General features: G+C 36.4%; 1 long non-coding RNA gene across 1 annotated transcript; it reads left to right on the forward strand.

The window, feature by feature from the left end:
- Window positions 1-27817, forward strand: LOC105237431. The gene is made up of 3 exons (XR_004624171.1): window positions 1-387; window positions 20778-20859; window positions 26796-27817. It is a non-coding gene; the product is annotated as an uncharacterized LOC105237431 (long non-coding RNA).
- Window positions 27818-27860: the final 43 nt, after the last annotated feature.

Raw genomic sequence — 27860 nt, forward strand, 5'->3', positions numbered from 1 at the left:
TCTCAAAAATAGTACTAAAGATCTAATGAGTATCAGAACCAAGAAAGTTATATACAATGAGAATGTACAGAAATGGCCCAGATCACAGTTGAACATGCAATCGTTCATATTTATTAAATGTGTACCATGTGTATTATCTTTAAAACTTATTTTAATAAGAATGCTTCAGGATATTTTTATCCTTATTTTACCCATGTAGAAATGGAGGTTCAAAAAGTCAAAGGATTTTCCCAGTAACTCAACTATTAGATGACAGAGAGGAGGTTCCAGCCAAGACCATGCAGATTTCTGCCCGACTCAGCAGCCTTGGAGACCTAGGAACTAGCTTCCTCATCTACTGACTCTACTGCCCCATTGTAGAGATGAAGAAATTGAGCAACACTCAAGGTGAGGCCAGGATTCTCATTTCTGTATAACTCCAAACTCTGTTTCCCACCATGTCATATTACATGATAAAAGCACACCTGTTTTTTTTTAATTAAAAATATTCAAGAGTAGATAATAATGTTTCAGTTTTGACAGTGGAAGAAAACACTTTTTGGAAACTTGAGGGGTATAAATTATCCAATGAAGCTAGTGGTTTCTCTAGGTACTTCAAATTCTAATGGGAACAGTGACATATGAAACATTATTTAAAACTTAGTAAGGAATACAAAAGGTTAACATGCAATTGTGTACATCCCTCTGCCTGTGGCTTTTTTTGTTGTTGTGTCAAAGGACCATCATCAAGTGTTCTGACACAAATCTTCTGAGTAAAATGATTCCTAACAGTTTTTTATATTAAAAAAAAAATGTGGGGCACCTGGGTGGCTCAGTCAGTTAAGCGTCCGACTCTTGATTCTGGCTCAGGTCCTGATCTCAAGCCCCCTGTGGGCTCCACACCCAGTGTGGACTCTGTTTGAGATTCTCTCTCTCCCTCTACCCCTCCCCCTGCTTGTGTGTGCACATGCTCTCTCTCTTTCTCTCTCTCAATAAATAAATAAATAAAATCTTAAAAGAAAAAAGACTTAAAGTGAACAAACTATTAAACTAAAGAAAATTGTAATGTTGAGAAAAATTTCAGAGGGGATGATGATGGTAAAATTTAACATCAGCTGTTCTGTGTGAAATCTAGACATCAGACTTGAGGTCCTCAAAATTTCCAGGCCATATTTTTTTGGAGAAGGCTATGAATCTCCTAATACTGTGTCCTAGGTTTTCCTTCTTACTTTTTTCTTTTTTTCATACTTGAGGTAGAATATGGAGGTAATATTAGTAGTGGCTTACATGTTCAATTTTTTTTTTTTTTGGTGGTGGTGGTTTGTTTTTATTTTTATTTTATTTTTTAATTAAAACTTTATTTATTTTAGAGAAATTTAAGTTTCATAGCAGAATGGACGGGATGGTACTGAGGTGGTACTGAGGTTTCTCCTGCCCATTTTTTAAGTATAGTGTGTAACTGCCTCATCCTCTGGGCCTCTCAACAGAAAACCATGGTTTACATAGGTTGTTACCTGCCTAAATTCACAGAGCTTTTCAGTGGGTCCTATATTGCTTACTGCAGTAGCGTTTGGTAAACGCTTAACAATTGGTTCTCAGGTGAAAAAAAAAGGGGGGGAGGCCCTAATCTGTACCTGTTGATTTCTTGGTGTAAATACTCCCATCATGGCCAATTTCAGTCTACCACTCTGATGTCATTGAATATGGACTGGGGAGGAAAGGCTCATAATGTGCTCTTATGAGCCAGCATTGTGATCCACTTAGAGAAGCCTAAACCAAGGATCAACAACTTTTTTCTCTAAAGTACCAAATAGTAAATATTTTAAGCTTTGCTGGCTATACGATGTCTGTTACAACTACTTAAATCCACCAATATAGTACAAAAGAAGTCATAGGCTAAACGTAAATGAATACATGTAACTGTAAGTGTATTTAGTGATACTGAATTTCAAATTTTAGATGATTTTCAGGTGTCACAAAAACTTATGCTTCTTTTGATTTTTTTTCAGCCATTTAAAAATGTAAAAAGCATTTTTAGCTTGCAAGATATGGAAATATAAAAACAGTGCAGTCTGCAGATTCCTGGTCTAGACTGTAGATAATTGGTTAAATTGAAGGAAACTAAGCAGTTTGGCATTCCTAACTAGTCCAGATATACATGTCCCTATAGTCTCCTGTGTCCCACTTGAATCTTTTCAACTTTGGGTCATCAGTTCCATGGGCCTTTTGGCCCTCAAAAGTCACCAGCTCCAAGACACCTGCTTCCTCGTATGTTTTCTTTTTCCTCTTCGTCTCCACGGACATTTCTTGTGCTGAGCTCTGTGGCTGTCAACATGAAATTTACTATCTACATTGGTTTTAAAAATTTTAGAAACCAGAAAAAATACACTTTATATACTAAATATATACACATAAACACACACATGAAATAACTGAAACAGGCATTTCACAAATCAGATTTTACCCATATCATTTGCAATTACTGTTAACTTTTCTATTCTGTTCATTTCCACTCCATTCCATTCTATTTTTAAAACTTGCTTCCGGAGACTCATTAGTGGGTCAACATCTACAATTTGTAAAACCCTGATTTAATTAAAATGATTGACACAAAGTTGTGAATATTCTATTAACTAGCTTACCCCTACGGCCCCCTACACACACACACACACACACACACACACACTGTGCTATTTGCAGTTGCTAAGAGGAGCCATTAGCCAAATGAATCCTAAGTTGTGGAAAGTGTGTGAAAGGTTTTTCTGAGCAGGGATTTCTAAGATTCTGTTGCTGCTCAAGGAATTGTTTGTTGGGTCACTTCTTTCTCTCATCAGTGACCCAGCACTCCCTCTCCACAAACAAATGTGCATCCTATGGACTTATAATGACACTTCTTTTGGCAATGCAGCTGTGATACGCAGTACTGTATCCTGATTTGTAGGGGAATCCAGCCCAATATTTCCAAATTTGCATATGTTTTATATTTATTACTTAGGTTTTTGTGATTTTTTTCCTGTTTCTATACTCTTGTCCAATAGACTTATATACTTAGTTATAAAAAAGGCAGTGTATGGATTAATCAGTCTACCAACATTGTATTATTATTTTATGTTTTATTGAAAGCATACATTTTTATCCTTCTACTGATTACTGAGCATACCCATAAAACAAAACCAAATCAACATAAATCCAGCTTGAAAACATTATGTCAAACCATACATTGTACCAGAACATTCTATGACTCCATAAGACACCCCCTTTCCAGTATGTTATATCTCTCCCTGATGGGAAGGCATTAGGGAAATGTAACTTCTGACTCAACCTAGGAGCTAACTTGAGGAAGCTGTTTATAGTCTGATGAAGTTTTAAATCACCTTAGAGAAAATGATTCTGACTTGGAACTAGGAAGTTCCTGTTCTAATCACACCTTAGCGTAAGAACTATGTGGCCATTGGCATATTTATGAAAATCGGCCGAGTTTCTTACTCTGTAAAGTCAAATTATTACTACTCTACTTGGCTCATTGGCAGTCACTTGTGAGGCAGTGATTAGCTAATACATGTAAGTTTCCTTGTAAATTTGAAAGCACCCTAAAACAGAATAAATCCTCTATACATGAAGAACTGTTAAATCATTTGTGTTACTTCTAATTTCACTGTGATGGGGAAGCCACCTCCAGCCTTTCCTCCTCCCTCTGCAGTTCTGTGATATGACCGAGGCGCTATGTGCTTCTCCATAAGGAGCTGCATTTGGTTGCAGCAGACAGCGTGTGCACGTGTCTGTGTTCCGAAGGCATCATTTAGTACTGGCGGTGGCTCACAGCACAGGACTTTGACAGTTGGTGGAGACAGAAATTTCAGCAATAGTAATAAGTCGAATATATAGGCAAAATTTTTAACATTATCATGACTTATTGCTAGAAGATGCTGAATAAATGCATTAGACACACATCAGCTCTTTTAATTACCATTTTAAAGCTTCACTAGTTCTTTTATCCTTTATGTTTAATAAGCTATTATAACTGTTTCATATTATCTTCAAATTAAACTTTTCTTCCATTAAAAAATGAAACCTTTAAAAATGATTGAAATATTTTAGTGCAGTGTTGAAAACTGTTTCAAAGTGAAAAAGTCACAGATACTTCTCCTTTGCTTTTCTTTTATATAAGTATGTACATAATAATAGAAGAAACTCTTCAACAAAACCTATATTTTATAAGGCAAAAACTTGAGACCTGCCATGAGGAGGGGAAAATGAAGTCCTATACCTTCCCAGGAGATCTGGGTAAAGGCTATGAGTTAATAACAGCTGTAATGTATTTTATAACACACACAGTAGTATCAGCCTCCAGATCCCTTGAATACAAAATATGGTTTTATTGCTTTGTTTTATTATTTTATTTTCTGATACTCAGATGACTGTGTTAAGTAAATTATGCTAACTCAATTTATGGCACATTATCCACAGTGATTCATGCAGTATCTCTCTTGTTTTACTCATTTATTCATTCCCTTTTTCCCCCCATGCTCCACTTCTATTCCCATTTATCTAGTACTCGTTGTAATAACACCACTATATGTTTAATGTGTATTTGACGTTACATATTTTGGCAAATGTGTATCACTTTTTGTGTATGTATTTTTAATGTACTTAAGTGGTATTGTGCTCTACATGATAATCTCTATCATTTCTTCACTTTTATCTTCAAGAACATTTATGTTTCTTTGTGCGCTTCTAATCCACCATTTCAACACTCAGTATTTCATGCGCAATATTCTGTGTTGTGCACCAACTTCGTTTTCTTTTCTAGTAGAATGCCACAAACTCTCTATTACTACAAATATTGCTAATGTCAATGCACACATCTCTGTGATGACTTCTGTGAGAATTTCTTAGTATTATACACCAAGGAGTGGAATTCCTGGACTCTACCAAACTCATTTGTTTTATTAGGAGATGGCAGAATCTCTCCAGAATGAGTGTAACAATCTACATTCTCAGCAGCAACAGAAGGAAACTCATATAGCTCTTATCTATGCCAGTGGTTTGTATTATCCAGCTTTTTAATTTCTTGGCCATTTAATAGGTATAATATAGTAACTCATTGCTTTACATATATAATTCTCTGTTCACTATTAATAATTATAAACTCTTCCTTATGTTTCTTAGGTTTTTTAAAAATTTCCTCCTCTTTACTTATTCTTACTTGTTCTTTTTTATGTGTCAATTTCAATTCCTTTGTCAATTTTTCTATGAGGGATGACTTGTTGGTTTGGGGGGGAATTCTAGTGTTTTTTTCTCTGTCACCATAGACTTCAAATATCTTTTCCTATTCTATTTTACATGCACTAATTTTGTTCAGAATCCATTTTGAACACACATTCTTAATTTTATGTAATGTAAACAAATGTGGTTTATTGCCTTAAGGTTTGTGTCTTTGAAATTTTAAGAAATCCTTCTTTTTTATGAAGACACTTTCCAACATTTCCTACTAATGTTTTTATAGTGTTCCATTTAACACGTAGTGGTTAATTTTTTTGGAATCCTCTTTTGATGTAGTAAGCTCTCTCTTCTGTTCCACTGCACTATTTTCTGTTTCAGTCTGAGATCATACCATATTTATTATTGTGGCTTTGTAATCCATCTAATTATCTGGTTGGTCATTTTTATGGATGTTAGGGGATCATAAGGTCATTTGGTCCACATTTCCATCAGATGCCCAGATCTTTTACAGCATCCCTGATGGGTCATCCTCAGCCTCTGTTTAGCAACTCTGTTGATACTTCTCCAAGTACTCCCTCCTATTGTTGGTTAGGTGCCTTTACACATGATCTTTATACTTTGAAATGAAATCTATTCTACTGTAACTCCTACGCTTCCACCATAGCTAGTTCCTCTGGGGAAAACGAAAGATTTACTTCATCTAATACATGACAATTCTGTAGCTGTCATTGTCATCTTCAAAGACATTTTTTTCCCTCTAGGTTTAATATCCTCAACTACTTTGTCTGTCCTCATTAGCTTTGATATTCAGAAACATCTCAATTCTGGCTATCCTCCTCAGTGCACAATCCATGTGATCTTTGATCCTTTTAAAGCACTGTATATGTAACTAGAGAATAATTCAGATGTGGTCTGGGAAACATACAGTATAATGAAATTATTGTCTGTCTTCATGTGTACTCTTCCTGGGTGCCTCTTCCACGGCTAATATAACTCATAAAAAATTAGCACATCTTAAGGAAAAAATAAAAAGAATACTCAAGTCTACTAACTACTACCACTGGTATGAATCTCAATCTCTTTAAACAGAGAAAAAAATAAATCAGTATTTTTTGTGCAATTAAATTGATGATTTTCAAAATCTTCCTCCCAAGAGCAAATTCTCGGAGACCTTTGACTTGCTATTTGTCAAGATATGCAGCAAGACTAGTCATTTCTATGGTTACACTTCACAAAACTGCCATTAAGTACAGTACATCTGCTATTTTAACTTATTTCACAGGAAATCTAGTTTCTTTGGACCACTCTAAGTTAAATTGGCCATAATAATGCTCTGACATGTCTCTTTCCTATTTTTAGGCAACATTTCCTCACACATCATTCGTCTCTCAGTATGGAAATATCTAGGAAAATATTAGAAGGATGATTTGCCCCCTCTAGGCAAAAAGGGAGAAAAACTTAAGAACCAATGACAACTTCCATGTGAGGAGAACCCAAAATGTGACAAATCCTGTCAACTCTATGACATAGTACTGGAGGCCTGTCAGCTCACTTTCAGTGTGCTATTAAAGGATTAGTTGCATAGCATCCTCATGCAAATTCCAGCTGTGTGTCCTGAAATCCAGGGAAAAGACCCAGTGATATCATGGTAGGTGGTGTTCATTGAAGTTCATTGCAATGAATTCTCTTAGTTCTTTTTCCCATACATTCTTGCCTACGCTCTGAAAAATAAATACTGCTGCTGCTTTGAGCTTCAACATATTTCCCTAAGCATTTCTAGCCTATTTTGACAGGCTGTCTTTAGATTGTGTTGGACACTCTAAGCAACTTGGCTGAACGCATTTAGAATCAGCTTAGAAATCTGTGGAGCTTTGCTGATTATATACTAGCATAATTTATCTCATCCTTCAAAATCTAAGTCGAAGGTTATTTCTTCAGTGACGTTTTCCTCTGCTAGAATTAATGCTTTGCCTTTTTATGCTTTCTTCAAAGACAGTTCACAACATGATTATAATATTTATTCATTTATTGAGAAAATATTTGAGTGTCTATTACAAATCAAACTCTGTGTTGGGTTCTAAGGGTACATAGTTGAACAAAAGTTAACTCCTTGTTTTAAAGAAAATTACAACCCAGTTGTGGCGATAAACACATAAACATGCTTGCATAGCAGGAAAATGTATGACCATAGCAATTAAATTTAACAAAAACTTTGTTTCCAAATAATAATAATGAAATAAAAAAATAAAAAATAAACATATGATTTCAACACAGTGTGGTACCTATAAGGATAAAGATACTTGCAAGAGATGGAGTTTTTATAGAAAGTGACCACATTGCCTTGGAATTGAGTCAGTTAAGGTTAGCTAAATGAGACATTTGACTTGGGTCTTAAAGAAAAAGGAATTCACTTGCAGTTCTGTTTGTTCGGTATGTGTTAGCTTCCTCCACTAAAATGTTGTGCTCCTTGGACTAGAAAACATGAGTTCTTTTTTTCTGAATTACTACAGCCTGGCAAGGAAACAGATATATAGCAAGTGGTCAAAATTATTGGATATAGGTGTGTGTTCTTGAGCTAGGGACTATATCTATTCTAACCATAAATGCTGAATAGTTTACCTTCAGTAAAACATCCCTCCTAGTTAACCATATAAATAAATTAAAACAGCTGGGGGAAAAAAAAAACATTAAACTGTAAAAAGGGGAAAGTAAGGAAAATGCTGGAGGGCACTTATTAATTAGAATCAAGACCTATAGTAGGGCCCTTTTCCTACTTGTCTGTCCCTGCCCTCCCTGATTATTGTTCCTCGGGAGGAAGGCTTTGCTTTCCTGGGCAGCAAGAATTAAACATGCAAACTTGCTTTTTCCTTCATCACAGCCTGCCTTTTTTTTTTTCCCACAGAAGCTTTCCCATGTGTTCTGTAATGGCTAATCCATCTGAGAGACTAACACCATTAATTTATTACCCACACAAAGTATCTGGGTTTAAAGCAGGCATCTACCACATGTACTCCAAATAATGGCCTCACTATTTTCAGATGTCATGGCAGTTCAGTGGGGACAAAATTATGGAACAGGAGGGCTTCTTGATGCAACTGAAATTTCTTTAAAGCTTGGTGTGACATTTATTCATTCAAAGAAACATTATTTCTAGTGTTCAAGGAAAAAGGAGGGAGAAATATGGCAGTAAATGTGTTTCTAACCTGAAAACAACCAGTTTTGTCCTCTCTACTTCATCTTCAGATACTCTCCAACATAGCCATGCATTCTTCTAAGAGTTTGGTTTTTTTCATTATTAGTTTTCAAAAACAGTTACTTTCATACTGACTCACAAGTCACTCTAATAATTATTGACCTCAAAAATAATGGCCATATTCTAGATGCTGTGCTAATAATTTCAGTCGTCTCCTTTCCTAAATATAAAACCCCTAAGGTATATATGGACTCTCCCTGTATTACAGACAAGTAAACTGAAGTCCATGAAGTTGATCACATTATACAAGAAGCAGAAGGCTGAAACGAAGTCTAACTAAGTCTGAACTCTTGGCTTATTTTGTTAAATCACTCTACCCCCCAATATATATTTATAAAGGTGTGGCATAGATTAAAGAGATTCTGTACAATCATGAACCAGATAGGAAAAGTATAATTTTCATGCTATTTAGAGGCAGGAGAAAGATAGCCAATAGTTAAGGAGAACTTTAGACTCTTGCCATTCTTAATGTGTAGGGAGGAAGTTTGTGAAAATGAAGGCACTATTCATAAAGACAAGTTGTTGTAGCAATCAGGAACAATTTTGGATACAGTTTGAAGATGACCCTAGATAGAGGAGAGCAGTCCCTGAGATCAGAGAGGAGGTTAGGGAAATGTACATACAGAAGTAAATTAGGAGGGGTCAGTTGGTAGGATATCCAGCTAAAGCCGTGTTCTTTTGGCCATATTAGGCATGTTAGATGAGCCAAGCTGTTTTGGTTTTTGAGCAGTGATGGGTGACCAGTTGAGAGCAATGAATAAAACATATTACAGTGATGATTTGAGTTAGATCTTCTTCTCTAAATACCAGTATAGCTCTTAGACCATAACAAACAGGGTCCTTCTTATGACTTTGGATTATATTTCTGGAAATTTCTAAATCTGCCAGTGCTGGAACATGGTAGGGGAGGGGGAAGAGGTTGGAGGATAAAAGTAGGCAGCAGTGCAATTCTGTTATTTGTGCAGATACCCAGAGCCTGATCTGAAAAACACGTGGACTCTGAATGTATTTCTTCCCTTTAAGGTGCTTTCCAACTCTCCACAACCATATCATGTCAGTAGGGTTCAACACATGCCTCAGGAGTTTAAGATTTGTGCATATGAGGTCATATAACTCCTTTTTTTTATTCTCATAGTACAATTTGTTTTTAATATATTCTAATGACTACCATTCTCAGAAAAATGTCTCTCTCTCTCTTTTTTTTTTTTTTTTTTGATATAAAGTTCGAACCAGGTAAGGACCCCTGGAAAGTGGATCACTCTTCTCTAGTACATTTTTTTTTTCAGCAAATTACTTGAGATAAGAGACCAGAATGGTGCTAACACACTGATTTAGGACGAATCCCATTTACCTTACACCAAGGATAAAGGCACTTTACATGAGCGATCGAACAGAAAACAAATGTCTAAGTACCACTTCTCTGTCCATCATACTAAATCTTCATTATTTACTAAATCATTATTTTTCCCATGGGCTATTAATTTTGTAATACATTTTAAAGTCAAATTGCTAGTAAATTCCTAGATTCTGGGGAAAAAAAAGATTTACCTGGCTAAGACTCTGTCGAGGACTAAAATGAAATGCTGGTGCAGTGAGTGCAGCTGCAGAACTCAGAAGGTGGGGGCTGGGGACCATCCTTCTGGCCCAGCAACTGTTCATAAACACACTGTAATGGAGCAGGAGTGAAACTTGGCTGTACGACAATAAGAGAAGCACTACTGAGGCATCTCAAAGGTTTTCCCCTTAAAAAGATGGTTTATAATTGAAATTTGAGTTGAGCAAAACACTTTTGATGTTGCCCTGAAATATATTTCAACCCATGACTACTTGTTTTTATGTACTTTTTAATGTTATTAGTATAATTTATTATAAGTGTCTAGAATGTATGCTAACAAGATTATAGTGCTTTGATTTTTTTCTCCTGGCAGGGGTGGGGTGGTGTGGGGAAGGCTTGAATAGAAGATTGAAGCAGAAAAAATAAATCTGCGAAGGCAAGGGTGATGCAGTGTGCAATGACCAGCATCAGAAGCCTCAAAAGTGCTTCAACAAGGCTGCCTCCAGCCCAAAGTGATGGTGTGTATCTTAGGGACTTTCCATGAGTTCTGTGCTTTAAGCTCATTCATGTGGCCCAGATATAAAGGCCACAGTGTGTTCTGTAAGACTGTCTCAAAGACATAGAGTTTGAATCATTAATACAGATCCACCCAAACCACAGACTCTTTCAGCCTGAAAAGTACATAGAGCCCATTTCTGCTAAGTAACATTGTTCTAGTTTATTATTAGTTACTTCTGTTAATCTCTTACTGTGCCTAAATTAAATTAAACTTTATCATAGATATGTATGTATAGGGAAAAAGCCTAGTATATATAGGCTTCAGTCCTATCCACAGTTTCGTGTACCCAGTAGGTGTCTTGGAATGTATCCCCTGTGGATAATGGTGTGGGAGGCTACTGTACATTAAAAGGATTACACACCATGACCAAGAAGGATTTGTTCCAAGGATTCAAGAATGGTTTGATACTGTGATTGTGGTGCTGCACATTAACAAAATGAAGGAGAAAATCATATGATCATCTTTATATATGCAAAAAAGAAGCATTTGACAAAATTCAACATCCATTTAGGATAAAAACCATCAACAAAGTGAGTATAGAGGAAACATAACTCAGTATAATAAAGGCCATATACACCAGACACAGAGCGGCCATCATACTCAATGGTGAAACGTGAATTGGTGAAAGTCTCCTCTAAAATGAGGAACAAGATAAGGATGCCCATTCTCACTGCTTTTATTTAACATAGTATTAGAAATCCCAGCCAGAGAAATTAGGCAAGAAAAAGAAATGAAAGTCATCTGAATTGGAAAGGAAGAAGTAAAATTGTTACTACTTGCTGATGACATGGTATGATATATAGAAAACCCTGAAGACTTCATCAAAAACCTGTTAGAACTAATGAATGAATGCAAAGTTACAGGATACAGAATCAATACACAAAAATCTGTTGCATTTCTATATATTAATAATGAACTATCAGAAAGAGAAATAAAGAAAGTATTTCCATTTACAACTGAGTCAAAAAGAAAAAAAAAAAATACCTGGAATGAATTCAGCTAAGGAAGTGAAAGACCTTAGATACTGCAAAGACATTAATGAAATAAATTGAAGAAGACACAAATAAATATATAACAAATAAATAGATATTTCATCTCACGAATTGGAAGAATTGATATTGTCAAAGTATCCAAACTATCCAAAGCAACCCACAAATTCAATGAAATCCCTATCAAAATTGCTATGGCAGGATGCCTAGGTGGCTCAGTTGGTTAAACATCTGCCTTCAGCTCAGGTCATGATCCCGGGGTCCTAGGATCAGGATCAAGTCCTGCATTGGGCTCCTTGCTCAGTGGGGAGCCTGCTTCTCCCTCTGCCTGCTTCTCCATCTGCCAGACACTCACCCTACTTGTGCATGCTCTCTGTCTCTGACAAAAAAAAATACATAAAATCTTTTTAAAAAATGCTATGGCATTTTTCACATAAATAGAACAAACAATCCTAAAATTTGTATGGAACCACAAAACACCCTGCATAGTCAAAGCCATCTTGAGATAGAAGAACAAAACTGGAGGGATCACACGACCTGATTTAAATCTATATAGCAAAGCCTAATAATTGAAACATGGTATTGGCGTAAAAACAGACACATAGATCAATGGAATAGAACAGAGAATCTAGAAATAAACCCATGCATATATGGTCAATTAACTTATGACAGAGGAGCCAAAAATATACAATGGGGAAAGGACAGTGTCTTTAATACAAGGTGTTGGGAAAACAGGACAGCCATATGCAGAGGAATGAAAATGGACCACTATCTTACAGCACACATAAAAATTAACTCAGAATGTATTAAAAACTTGAAGGTATGACCTGAAACCATTAAATTTCTAGAGAAAAAATGGGCAATAAGTTCCTTGACATAGGTCTTAATGATTTTTTTTTTTAAATCTGAAAGCAAAAGCAACAAAAGCAAAAATATGTAATGGGACTACATCATACTGAAAACCTTCTAAACAGCAAAGGAAATCACCAACCAAATTAAAAGGGAACATACTGAATGGGAGAAAATATTTGAAAAATCATGTATCTGATAAGGAGTTAACACCTTAAAGATATGAAGAACTCATATAACTCAATGGGGAAAAAAAAAGATTAACAGAAGATGTGAATAGACATTTTTCCAAAGAGGACATACAGATGGCCAACAGGTAATTGAAACCTTTAAGGATCTGGGAAATGCAAATCAAGACTACAATGATATATGACTTCATACCTTTTAGAATGACTTTTACAAAAAAGAGGAGATACAACAAGTGTTTTTGAGGCTGTGAAGAGAAAAGAACCTTCATGCACTGTTGATGGGAATATAAATTGGTGCAGCCAAAAAGTGTGGAGATTCGTTAAAAAAATAAAAATAGAAATAGCATGTAATCCAGCAATTCCACTTCTGGATATTTATTGAAAGAAAACCAAAATAATAACTAGAAAAGATGTATGCACCCCCATGTTCATTGTAGCATTATTTACAATAGCCAATATATGGAAACAACTTGAGTGTCCACTGATAAGTGAAAACTGAATGGATAAAGAAATACATATCTACATGAATATAATTCATATAATAGTATATAGTAATACATGCAATATGTAATTACATGTATATAAAATAAATACATAAGAATACATATAATATGCAATAATATATGTGTATAATGGAACATTATTCAGCCATAAAAAAGAATGAAATCTTGCCATTTGCAACAACATGATGGAACTTAAGGTCATTATGTTAAGTGAAGTAAGTCAGACAGAGAGAGACAATACCATATGATTTCTTTCATATGTGGGATCTAAAGTAAAGCAAAACAAAACAAAAACCAAGCTCGTAGATACAGAGAACAGACAGGTCATTGTCAAAAGGAGAGGGGGTTGGAGACTGATTTTTTTTTAATTTTTATTTTAAATTGTTTAAATAATAATAATAAAGAATAACACTCTACGTTGCATTATATGGCTCCCTGGAAACATATTTTAATACATACCAATATATGTAAATATATTTTAAGTATATCTCTATCTATATATCTATATATCTCTATCTGTATCTCTATCTATATATATCTTATACCTGTTTAGGCATTATTTATATATATATATATTTATCTATATAAATATAGCATTTATGTGTGTGTGTATATATATAGCATTTGTATATATAGCATTATATACAGCATGTGTGTGTGTATATATATATATAATGTATACATATATGTATATATACATATATATATATATTGCCAGCTTTAGGCATTAGTTTTATTTGCCTAGCTCCTGTAAGCACTTAAGCACTTAAATTTGTAATGACTAGATTAAAAAAAGTTCATCTAGGTAAAGAAGTCAAAGTGCTGTGCAGTACAAGTAAAGTAGCTGAGGGAGAATACTTAGTGCTCTAATACATGGAGAGCTACATGCTGAATCACTAAGGTGCAGTGGAGAGTTGAATTTATGGGTAATTTAGTTGTACTGATACAAAATTCTAAGAAATGTTGAATTTCCAAGAAAGGGAATTGATGGGTTGAGGTATTAATGATGTTAAGCTTTACATATGTTGCCTCCTCTTAATCATCTTAACCAAAGAGGTATTTTTTCTAATGCATCAGGAGTTGTCATTGTCATCTAGCAACATGATAAAAAAAATGATTTCAGAGGCACAGGTAAACAAAATTGTGTTGTAACTAGAATTGTGTACTAGAAGGAATTGGACATGTATTGGCCTGTGGGAGAGGGGTAAAGGCTCCATAATTTTTTAGGTAAAGTAGTCCATTCAATTAAATATCACTTCAAGGCCTTTCTTTTGAGACCAACTTCTTTATCTTTAACCTGACCTTCTCCTTGAGTGTTTGTGTTTAAATTGTTTATTGATACCATGCTTGATAAAGGTCATAGTCAGTAATCTGCCCTATTTCATATTTTATATTATGCAGGCCTTAAGTTTCTGACCAAACCCCAAAGGAATGAATGTTAGTCACAGAGTTTGGCATTAGGAAAATAATTGAATTTGTTTGGCTCTACAGTATAAAATGATTTCAAGGACAAAGAGGACTAATAGTCTGAAAGGCCAAGTCAGAAAGAGGAGGAGTGTTTTGGGAATATTTGTTATTTTCCCCCCCAGAAAGCCATACTTCTATAGATGGTTATGGGAAATACATAGGCAAAAGATCTTAAGCCAAACAAAGAAAACTCTTCATAGTTTTCTCTTAATTTTCTGGGTATTTTAGAGAAATTCATTTCAATAGGGTGGGAAAGAACAAGGAAAAATGGAATGACCATAATGGACCGGATGTACCATTTCTTCATTTTCATTTTGCAAGTAGTGTAACATTACTTCAGGATAAAGTCAAGTTGGGACTGTGTGGCTTTATGGGAAAATAGTTATGGTTACAAACTTAAATGAATCATTTGATTTTCCAGAATGTCACAAACTTGAGCAATTTTTACCAGCTTCTAAAATGTTTTGAGCATGTACTATGCTCCAAGCAGTATTCTAAGCACCTTAGATGTGCTCTCTTAATCTGTGCGATGACCCAGTGACGGAGGTACAATTATATCTCTTTTATGGAGAACCTGAGGTCTGGAGTCTAAATAGCTTGCCCAAGACTGCACAGCTAGCGGTTGGCATAGGATTTGAACCCAGGATTTGAATCTCAGACCCAGGTGCCTTCCTCACTGGGTTTCTGACCGTTAAGCCTGGAACTTAACCTTTTGCCTTTGCCGCATCTAGAATGCCCGAGAAACACTATAATTAATATTGCAAGAGTCTTAAAGGTACGTCTAAAGTGAGGAATGAAATCCGCTCCTCACTTTTTGTTTTACCATTGGAGAAATAGGGCCCAAACGCACAGTCTCACGCTGAGGACAGTGTCACAGAAGGAGCGAGGGCTCAGGACCTACGTCATGTTTCAGGAATCCCAGTGCTCTCTGTACTAGATCAACTGATATTTCTTGACTGTTTTTTGTTTTCTGGGCACCGTGCCAATTTTATTTGCTTCATCTCATTGCATTTCCTCTCAAAATATTTTGCAACTCCTCAAACCTTCTGCACTTTAATGCTTCTTTGGAAATCTTCCCTTCATCAAACAGTAAGAGCCACATTTTCAGACCTATCTTTTTCAGAGCAGTCATCAGAGTGGGTGCATTGCAAACGTAGGTGGACTGAGTGAGAAGTCACCGGGAGGAGACAGACAAGGCAGGCACATTGACACACACATCTTTTCTCTTCCTTTGCTCTGAGGAGCTGAAGTAATTTACCTGAGATTCAACGTGATCCTCCCTGTTTCAATCCACTTTCTTGCCTTTTTCCCACTACACCCTCATTTTCCCCCAAATGATAAAATTTGTCCAGGATAACGTTTCCATGCTTTAAACATGTCTCAATATACCCTTAATAAAACAGTCAACGCAGAGCCCTAATGGTCTTAATTTGGCTGTGCTGTTTCTATTCTTACAATAATTGTTCCACTCCCCGTATAGAATAGAAACTCCCTAAAAGATTATTATGATAGCTTTATATATTTTATAAATATGTTATAAAATTGAAAAGCCTAGATAGACTCATAGGTATTCTTTGATAGCAAGGTATCTATGTGTACTATTGACTTTTCCTTGACTTGTTTGTACCTTGAGGAATAATAGTCTGGAGGCTAGGACTGAAATGCCTTTATTATTATTAACTGAAAAGCAGAATGAATGCACTTTGACCTTAAAATATAAAGGAATAACAGCAATGTGAAGAAAGCATATTGTCATTATTAGTGGAAAATTATACTGATGTAGGTATTAAAAGGTAATATACGTTTTTTTTTCATGAGATTTTATTAAAGATCAACCTTTTGAAAACAATCCTAAAAGCACCCTTTGGACTTTCTTTGTTATTCTCTTTGTTACCTTTACAAGGTTCTTTCAGAAAGTACCAATTTTATTTTAAAGTTTTAATCAATATTTCACACAGTGAAATCTTTTTCTTTGACACAATGAGTTATCAAAGCATTTTTTCTTCGCCGAGGCAGCAGCTTTGAGCTGTAACTGACAATAGATCTTGTGGATACTGTCTGTGTTAAGATTAGATCAGACGCCATGAGGATTCCTTTTCATGTTTGTAACTCTTAAATCAGCATAAGCAATACACAAATTCCTCCCTTCTAAAGGTAGTTTTCCTCAGTGGAATGACTATTGCTGATCGTATTTGATTTTCATTATTTCAAAAACAAAATAGAACTGTATAGCTGGAAATCCTACCTGAATATGTACTTATCTGGCACGTTCATTTTCTCCAAAAACTATGGTAAAATTTTCTCCTTAATATATTGTCTACAGTTTAAATGGCATATGCAATTAGATCTTTCAAGTAAAATATTAGTCCTCTTTCAATACAAACTCCTTTCTTATTACTGAAAAAAAGAAAAAGAAGATGAATTGCCATCCATTCCTGACTCTCTCTCTCTCTATATATATATATATGTGTGTGTATATGTAGTTATGTTTAATTATAGTTATAGTTTCTAAGTATATTTGTGTCAAGAGATGGGTCATTCTCCATTAAGACTCTGAGAAGGGTTATGGTATGCTGGTTGAGTGGAGTCTGACATCAGACGTCTGTGCGCTTGAATCCTGCCTCCGCCACTTATTAGCTGTGTGACCGCAGTTACTTAAATTCTCTGAGTCTCATTTTCCTTACTTATAACAGTGCCTGGCTCACTGGCCAGATAGAAGGATTTAATGATATAATCCACCTAAGAACTTCACTCTGTTCTTGATACATAATGGATATTTCATACATATTAGCATCATTATTATTTATGAGTAAAAGAAAGGAAGAATTTCTTTTCACTACATTGCCCCCCCCCCATTTTTTTATGCCTTTGAGTATTTTATTAGGCTTTTTTTTTTTTTTTGCAATAAAGTCTAAGAGGTAAAATAATGTCATTTCCTGAGAGTAGAAAGCAATCGGGGTGTAACTAATATGGCCTTCTGGGGGTAACATTTTAAACATGGATTTTCTTAAGCAGTCAATATTCTTTTAATATTAGATAGCTTCAGATTTTTATGATTTCAGTGTTCTGTGACCAGCCAACCAGAAGGATTCTTAAAGAAAAATGCCAAAGCTGGTAGGTTCCAAGAAAAACGTACAGTTGGGCTATGAGGGAAATTTGCTTCCGATTCAGCTAAGACAGCATTAGGCTCTGTTAGGGGAGGTAATGGCTGTCTTGGTTATTGATGACCATCTGGATGCGTCCCTGCTGCAGAAGGATTGGATAAGTAGAAGATGAAGTCATTTTCTAAAGCTTGGCCCACTGCCCTGCACTCTCTTCACTCTGACCGTTCAGACAGTGAGCGCATAATAGCAAGAAAGGAATTGTGATACTGACATGAAAAATGGGGTTAATGAACCATGAAGATGAATAATACAAACAAAACCATTTTAGCAAAGTAGAGTTTGCATCTTTTGCTCCATAAACAATGAGTGTACACTCCAGAAATTAGCCAGCTTTTAAAATTTTAATTAATTTGAAATGTTAAGTGGATCCTAGGTATCTATTTACTTCTCTGTTGAAGGCTGCAGGGAAGTTAATCATCAACAGAACTTCTGGGAAAGAGAATTTTTCTGCAGCCAGGAAATCTCACAGGTGGGAAATTTTCATATATGATGTTCGTACTTTTAAGCAGCATATAAAACATTCCTTTACGTAATCCTTTAATTAAGGCATTCTATGCCGTAATTTTCTGCACAACTCTTCAGAAAACATTCAGGAGAACTACTGATATTCTAACTACATGAATGATAAAAAGAATATTTTTAAAAGTATATGATATAATTATTTGGAGAATTAAATGTTTATGGAGAAGGACTGAAAGGGTATTTCGAGTAAGACCCTTCTTCCCCTTGGCTAGAGTTATTCCCAGAATTTCTGTTCTATGGGAATTATCATATCCAAATCACACTTTTGTTTTCTGAATGAAGGTATTTCTTTAAGGATGTACAAGTGTATTAGAGTAACTCTCCTTGGGAGCAAAGGCCCTTACAACCATGGCTTATGCATTGCCTCCCCCAGGCGAAAACAGGTAGGTTATTCCAAATCAGCTCCTCTCACAGAGAAATTTCCTGTTTGATCCTCAACAAATTATCTAAAAACAAGCTTCCAAGCCAGTGGTAATCAGAAATTAATTAAAACAAAATGAGAACGTTTAGTAATGCCATTAAAAACCTGAAAGTGGGGGCGCCCGGGTGGCACAGCGGTTAAGCGTCTGCCTTCGGCTCAGGGCGTGATCCCGGCGTTATGGGATCGAGCCCCACGTCAGGCTCCTCTGCTATGAGCCTGCTTCTTCCTCTCCCACTCCCCCTGCTTGTGTTCCCTCTCTCGCTGGCTGTCTCTATCTCTGTCAAATAAATAAATAAAATCTTAAAAAAAAAATCTGAAAGTGGACAAAAAAAACCAAAAACAAACAAAAGTGGACAAAACCAAAGAAACAGCTGTCTTACTTTTGCCCTCATGTCTAGCTGGAGAGGATGTTAGTGTGTTTCTAATTTATACAGCCTTAGGTGAGCGAGGTGATACACTTTCATGGGGACCGCAGGTTAGTTCACGCCACAACGGCAGGTACCCACAAAGGTGAACAGTTGCCCTCGCTCTGTGATGCTAAAATGTGACTGCCATTCTCCATCTGCAAGTCCTCTGTCTCCCTATGGTGCCTGCTCTCAGAGAAATGTTTCGAAAGCTTGGAGGTAACCGCTTATTATAGAGCTGTCCTGGAATAAACGGAGAAGCTTTTTATCCGCCTCACTGACAAGCATATCACATTCTCTTAGTCTAGGAATAACCATCTTTCAACTACAGTCCATCAGCTCCTAAAAATGAAAAAAAAAAAAAAAAGAAAAACCTATCTATGGATCTAGCTCGTTATGAATCATGTTGGTAAAAGAATCTCTATCTTTGGTTCAAAAAGCTATTTTTTTTATATTTAGAATAAACTACGAAGCGAGACCATAAATGTGCAAAATTATCTAATATTCTTTTTTGAGAGAGTATTATAATTTTATCTTTAAAAGAAGGGAAACCTTTGGAAATCAGGCCGAATCAGATATATAGAGAAATTCTCTGTGGATGGTTTTTAGGGCTTTCTGTCCTAGAACACATGTATTGAAGCACGTGAACAACTTCTCTGTGTATACGTACAGGGATATTTCTGTTGGTGTCGGGTATGATGGATTGCTATAGTTTTGCAAAGTCATGCTTTGTTTCTTTATAAAATAAATCACATTTCAAAAAGCCAGTGACTCTTCTTTTTTCACATATGCCGACATTATGTGGAAATGTTACATTAAAGGAATTTTATATATTAAATACTATTTAGTAATCATATTAGAAGATTCAAGTGTATAATATGTGTATCTTGGTATCTCCATTTTCTCAATATTTTTGAAGATATGTGTACCCCTGTGTGTTTATGCTAATTCCCTAATGATAAAATATATGAGAAGCTGTAAAAAATGCTAATGTCTATGTAAACGGTGACTTTCAATTGGTTTGGAGATTTGGAATTTTAATTCCTCTATGTGAAAACTGTGGTTGGAGTGCATTGCACCTTCTCTGGGTTCCTGCTTCACTGGACAGCTGTCCTAATAATAGTCTAACAGGGAACAGACCGCTTCGTGCTTGTCCACTTTCAGGCTTTTAATGGCATTTATAAACATATGCTATGTTGCCATTCTGTTCTCTCTGAGGGGACCAGACTCTGACTTTCTTGTTCATCAGTTTATACCCTAGAGACCCACATGGTTCCTGGCACATAGTGGGTGCTCAAAGCCTAATTTTGAGTGAATGAGAGAAAGAGTGAGTGTCCTCCCATCAGCTGATCCCTGAGAGGCTTATGTGTCCCCCAGCGTGTGAAGAGGTCACTAAAATGAATTTCTCGCTGGCCTTGCAGTAGCTACATCTCCCGGCCTCAGTTCCTTGACTGGCATCCAACATGGACCTGATCATCTGTCTCCTCTCATCTTCTCAGCTGACACATTTTTGTACCCCCTTTAGCATGGCCCATCTTTTTTCAGCCTTCCGGCTTCCAAATACTCTATGATTTCTGAAGTCTACATTCTATGATTAACACTCATATAATCACAATCACTGTCTAATCAAAGAAAGTTATCTTCACTTGTTTCCCTTAACTGACAATGGGTCTACCCTTAAACCATCATTTTCCCTTTCAGATGGAGGACAACAACATCTCACACCCCGCCTTCCTCAGTGTTGGAGCAAGGATTTGACATTCTCCTCATTTTCTACTTTCAGGTAAGAATTCCTCCATTCTCATGGAAAAACCTTGCTTCTGTGGTTATAGACATACTGGAAAAGATTATGTAAGCAGAGTAATGGTGCAAATCTCAGCACGATTGTTTTTTTCTTCTCTTCGGTAATTTTCTTCATTGTTTGAATATTTACTAATATGCATGTATTATTTTACCCCCCAAAGCTATTTTTTCCTCTTATTTTTGCCAGTTCTTTGAGATGGAATTATACATATGACATTGTGTAAGTTTAAGGTGCACATGTTGAATCAATACACATACACTGCAAAATGATTTATACCATAGTGTTAAGTAACACCTTCATCATGCCATAAAGTTACCATTTCTTTTTTGTGCTGAGAACAGTTAAGATGCACTCTTTTACCAACTTTCAAGTATATAATATAGTATTAGTAACTATAATCACTGTATTGTACATTAGATCTTCAGACCTTATTCACCTTATAACCATAAATTTGTACTCTTTGAACAATATCTCATTTCCTTAACCGCCAGCTGCTAGTAACCACTACTCTACTCTGTGTTTGCATGAGTTCAGCTTCTTTAGATTCTACGTAGAAGTGAAATCATACAATATTTACCTATTTTTGTCTGTCTTACTTCACTTAGCATAATATCCTCAAGTTTCATACATGTTGTCACAAGTGGCAGGATTTCCTTCTTTCTCATGGCTGAATAATATTCCACTGTATATATACATATCATATCTTTTGTATCCATTTGTTTCTTGGTGGACACTTAAGTTGTTTCCATAACTTGGCTGTTGTGAATAATGCTTTAGTGAACATTAGAATGCAGATATCTCTTTGAGATCCTGTAGTCATTTCTTTTTTTTCAGAGATACACTCAGAAGTGGGATTGTTGGATCATATGGTAGTTGGTAGTTCTATTTTTAGTTTCTTGAGGAACTTCTGTTTTCCATAGCGGCTGCATCAATTTACATTCCCACCACCCGTGCGCAAGTGTTGCCTTCTCTCTAAATCCTCACCCACACTTATATCGTGTCTTTTTTTATGGTAGCCATTTTACCAGGTGTGAGGTGATAATTTCATTGTGGTTTTGATTTGCGTTTCCCTGATTAGTGATATGGAGCACCTTTTCATGTATCTGTCGACCATTGGCATCTTTTTTTTGGAATGATGTCTGTTCTGTTCCTCTCTTCATTATTTAATTGAATGGTTTGGTCTCTCTCTTTTTCTGTTGAGTTATATGAGTTCTTTATACATGTTAGATATCAACCCCTTATCGGATATGATTTGCAAACATTTTTTTCCCATTCCGTAGGTTGCATTTTAATTTTGTTGATAGAGGGGCACCTGGATGGCTCAGTCGGCTAAGCATCTGCCTTTGGCTCGAGCCCCGCATTGAGCTTCCTGCGAGGTGGGGAGTCTGCTTCTCCCTCTGCCCTTCCTTGTGCTCTCTTTCTCTCTCTGTCTGTCTCAAATAAATAAATAAAATCTTTTAAAAAAATCACAATTTTGTTGATGGTTTCTTTTGCTGTGAAGAACCTTTTTAGTTTGATGTAGTCCCACATACTAATTTTTGCTTTTGTTGCTTATGCTTTTGGTAATGTATCCCAAAAAATTGCTGCCAAGACCAATGTCAGGGAGCTTTTTCCCTATGTTTTCTTCCAGGAGTATTACAGTTTCAGATTTTATGTTTAAGTCTTTAATTTCTTCTGAGTTAATTTTTGTGAGTGTTGTAAGATAGGGGTCCAGTTTCATTCTTTTTCATGTTGTTATCCAGTTTTCCCACCACCATTTATTGAAGAGACTGTTCTTTCCCTATTGAGTATTTTTGGCTCCTTGTCAAGTATTAGTTGGCCATATATGAGCAGGTTTACTTCTGGGCTCTCTGTTCCACTGGTCTGTGTGTCTGTTTTTATGGCAGTATTATAATGTTTTGATTACTATAGTTCTGTAGTATAGTTTGAAGTCAGGAAGTATGATGACTTCAGCTTAGTTGGTTTCTCTTGGAGCTGCTTTGCTGTGGCTTTCTTATGGCTGGACAATCCCTCTACCCTCCAGGTGTGGACACTTCAGTGGAGGCCAGTGACAGGTTAGGGCTGGGGTGTGCAGGTGCACAGCTGGGGGTGGGTAGTGTGGTGGTGTAGACCAGTGACAGAAGCTAGGGCCTGATCTGAGCCCACAAGCAGCTGAGAACTGCCTCTTCTCCTGTGGCTGCATGTAGGTGCACAGCTGGAGTGCACTTCAGCAAGTGGGGGAAAACCACGGTGTTCTAGCCTGGCTTCTTGCGTCCTTGCAGTCACAGAGGTCTGAGCTAGCTTCTGGTGTGGTTCTTGGGCTTCAGTGGGAACAAATAAGAGGAAGTAGGGGACTGGTGTCAACAAATGTTAATATCTGTGGAGCAGAAGCTGATGAAATCATTAGGGTATCTTCAGCAACTATGCTGACCTTTGGTTTCTTCCTCAGTGGCAAAAGTTTCTGGGTTTATCTATAGAACAAGTCACTGTGAACCTCACCCACTCACACTGCATAGCTGCTGTTGGTAGCCCTGCTTTTCTTTCTTATTTCTAGCTGTTTTTAGAGGTCTCAGCTTAGCTGATCTGGGTGGAATGAAACCAAACTGGGATCTTCGTATGGTGCTTCAAAAGGCTGGAGAAGATGGTAGCTCGCCCGTTGTTTCTTTCTTGGCAAGGAGAACTCCTTCTATCTTGGAAGTGCCCTCTTGGCACTGAGCAATGCCAGCTTGGGGAATAAGATGATGCTGCAAGAGGCTGTCTTTCTTCTCTTCTTATGTGTTTATTCTCAGATTTTTGTTTCACTGCATTTCTGAGATTTCTTAAGTGGACTCCAGAGCTCCCCCAAAGCTGATTTTGGTCATAGATAGCTGTCTAGTTGTTGATCTTTGTTGGAAGGTGGAGGATAGGGTCTCCTACATCTGTCAGTTTGGTAATATGACTCTCAAAAAAGCTATTTTTAGGGGCGCCTGGGTGGCACAGCGGTTAAGCGTCTGCCTTCGGCTCAGGGCGTGATCCCGGCGTTATGGGATCGAGCCCCACATCAGGCTCCTCTGCTATGAGCCTGCTTCTTCCTCTCCCACTCCCCCTGCTTGTGTTCCCTCTCTCGCTGGCTGTCTCTCTCTGTCGAATGAATAAATAAAATCTTTAAAAAAAAAAGCTATTTTTAAATAAAAGAGCTTCCAGTTCATGTCTAGCTTATGCTATTTTATTATACCATCTTCTACATATTCACTACCTTGCCTTGCCACCAGCAACCACAATTCTTGAAGACTCTAGAATCTGGATTTCCATCTTCCTTCCTACTTCTATTTCTAACATTATAGCAGATGACTTAAGTAGACACATGGCAGATCCAATCAATATTCTAGCTTTACAAACCCTTAATCTCATCCTCAGTGATATTCATCTCCCTTTTACTCCAGTGGAACATCTTCTAAGGCCAAAGATCTTCTCAGGTCAACTTCATCTGAAATTGTAAATTTGACTATAGCATGACTTCGTCCAATCTTCTCTATCTTTCTCACTCAGTATTCCTTGTTAGACCTGATATTTGATACCATCAGAACATCCTAATTTTTTATCTTTCTCCTCTGACTAGCTCTTCCTACTGCAAGAAATCTGGAGCCAGATTACCTGAATTAGGGTCCCAGATCNGTTGCTATGAAATTACCTTGAACTGTAGACAGAAATAGAAGCTATCAACTTATTGTCATCAAGCTTTCTAAACCTGGCAGTATCCATAGTTTTTCTTTCATTCTGTCACACTAGGAGAGTTTATCCTACTGCTAAGATGAATCCCTCCATTTGAGCACAGAATCTTATCACTTTCTTTCCCTCAGGAGCTCTATCTTAACACAAAGTTCCTAAGGAATTCTATTTCTTTAGGCAATTAACAGGTATTGTATAGAAAACATGCTCCTTGATCAAATTGGTTTGGGGAAATACCAGAAATCACAAAATCAAGCAGATCTGACACAAAATTCATTACAGGCTGTATTAAAAGGCCATCATATATAATGAATGTCCCAAAGGGCATGTAATGTAGCATTACCCAGACTTAGAATGTGAATCAAGGAACATTGTCACAAGAATATTACCATTCCACCCTTGCTCTTTAGATTTTCCATTTCTATTGCCAGGTGATATGTCCTAGTTTTCTTATCCAAAAGAACAAACGGGTGTGCCAACTCTTCTGCTCTCTTGGCAATCTTCTCTCTTTCCACTTATAGTCAAATTCCACAAAAGAGGTGGGACTCTCACTGTTACCAAACCTTCCCTAATTCACCTTTATCTCCACTGCTCAGGTCCCCACAGACACTGCCACGCCATGATTAGGAGCTTCTGATGTTTCTTTCCCAACTTTTTAAAATATTCCTTCCTCTAGAATTTTTTGCCGGCCTTCCACTCCTCAATAACGTTTGTCAATTCTTCTTTGTGTTTTTAAACTTGTATGATACTGTTCCTTGAGGTTTTATTGCAAGTGATCTTCTCTCCTCCAATTAGATGCTTTCTATTTATTTGGATCCCTCATTATTTCCCAAGGCTTCATACAACATCATATGTACAGATTTCCTAATTTGTATCTCTAACACAGGTCTTTCTCCTGAGCTCTAGACCCTTATATATAGCTACCTACTAAATACTCCCACTTGAATGACTCTTAGACACCCTACTGTTCAATAACTTCAAAATTTAAATCATTGTTTCTTGCTCCAAATCAGTTTTCTTCTAGTTTTCCTATGAAAAACTTATTAGGGCTCAATATGGAGGGTATCGATTCCTCCACCTGCCTTAATCAATTTCAAATTCCTGTTGAATCTATCTCTAATTTATTTTTCACATCCATTACACCTCTCAACTCTTACTACCAATCCCCTAGTTCAAACCACTGTCACCATCAGGTAGATTTCTAAATGCTCTAAACTTGACTCATCCTCCCTGGGTTTGGCTCTCTTTGATTTATTCTTAACTTCACTATCCTGATTAAAATCCTTAAATGACTTCCCATTGTTATTGCAAAATAGTGGCCACAAGATCCTGGAAATTAATCTTCTGCTCCTTATTAATAAAATGTATATGGTCTATTAGACACCAACAATTGTCTGAATAGAGAAAATTTCACAGAGACTAATCATTTTCATCATAAAAAACAAAGAGATCCAAGACATACTTTTGTTCTTTTAAATGTTTTTAAATTAGATATGTGTTTAGCCAAGATGCAGTACTAGAGCAAAGATGGTACTATAGTAATATTCTCCTGTAAGATAATGGGAGTTAAATGAGTTCTAGTTGTTGTGGAGAATCATTTCACAAAGGAGAGGACCTATTTCCTCTTTGCCTTGCACAAGTGAATAGCATTCATAGGTATTGCTGTTTTTCTAAGGATACATAGTAGACAAATGGAGAAAACAGAATCTCTGGAGTGTCTGGCTACCCATTTGCGTATAATGACAGCCATGGTCACAGTCTGGACCAAATGCAGAAAGATATATGGGCTTTAATTGGTTGAAAACCTAGCCAGTTATTTATTGAGTAGATGGCAGCTTAAACTCTTGGCCATTATATATTAGCAATAATTCTATTGATTAACATCCTCCGTTTCAGCTGATCACAAGTTTTAAAACTTTCAATGACTAAGTGGTAGTCATATAGAAATATACTTATATATTGTGGTATTTATCAGAATTACAATGTTTCTCTATGGATGGACTCATTAGTTTTACTTTATTTTTTATAATAATATTTTTTTATTATGTTAGTCACCATACAGGACATCCCTGGTTTTTGATGTAAAGTTCCATGATTCATTAGACTCATTAGTTTTAAGTGAAGGTTTTTAAATCTCTGGATGAACTCTAAGTGGAGGCAAGACTCACCTCCAGCTTCCTTGGTTTCATTCATTAACTTGCAAAATATTTATTCTTTTTTTTTTTCAGTTAATTTTATATTCTCTCATCAGAAAGAGATCCAGAAGTAGAAAAGGAAATCATACTTGAAGTTCTACCTCCACGTCACCTACTCTGTCGTGGTTCCCTGATGACTTCCTCGAAACAGGCAGTCAGACCTCCTGCTCTACCACCGTACATTATAGTTCTCTTGTTTTTGTTTTGTTTTTCTTTAGTCACAGGGCTGAAATTATTTACTGATCTGATTTCTTCATTAGAATATGATTTTCATGAGGAGATATTTTCTTCACAGTTGTATCTCCAGAACCTAGCACAGAAAATGATCAGCATAGACACCAATAAAGCTTCTGAATTAAATAATTATGCAGAAGTGTTGCCATCTCTAATATTAAAATGTCACTTATTTATTAATGTTTTCTTGGACTACTGCCATTTTCTTTTTGGAGGTTGAAACTTTATAAATTTACCAAGTTAGGTGAACTCATGGCTATTTTTTTCTAGTGTTAAAAACAATCCATAGTGTTCATTCATCCAAATCCCCACATATACTCAAAGAGCACCTCTGCTGTAGCAAGCACTGTGCTAGGTACAGGGGATCGGTGGTGAAAATGACTGATAAAAGTCCTCCTCCTGTGTAACTTACCTCTTGGTGGAGAATAAATAATAAACAAATAAATTTAAAAACATATAGTCTCAGCCAATGGTAAGGTAGGAAGAAAATTAAAATCAGGCAATATAATACAGGAAGTACTGTTTCATATTAGGATGACCATGAAAAGTGTTCTTTGATGGGGTAGAGAGACTATTAATGAAGTTGTTCAGAAATAGGTGAATACATAGGGAAAACAGATGCATGAGCCAACTTTGAACAGATTGGGAGAAATGCCCTTGATACAACTTTCATTTTGTAATTTCTTAGCACATTAGTGGATAAGCATACAGAATGCCCCTTTCCACCAAAAAAAAAAAAAATACAGACACAAACGATGGATGTTACATTATTTTCTTAATATAAAAACATAGACTTTTACAAGAATAGGTCTATGGGCTAGTGTAATTATTTATGCAGCCTTTCAATAGTCTCCACATCATTTA

Source organism: Ailuropoda melanoleuca, chromosome 3, assembly GCF_002007445.2.
Source record: "Ailuropoda melanoleuca isolate Jingjing chromosome 3, ASM200744v2, whole genome shotgun sequence".
NCBI lineage: Eukaryota > Metazoa > Chordata > Mammalia > Carnivora > Ursidae > Ailuropoda > Ailuropoda melanoleuca.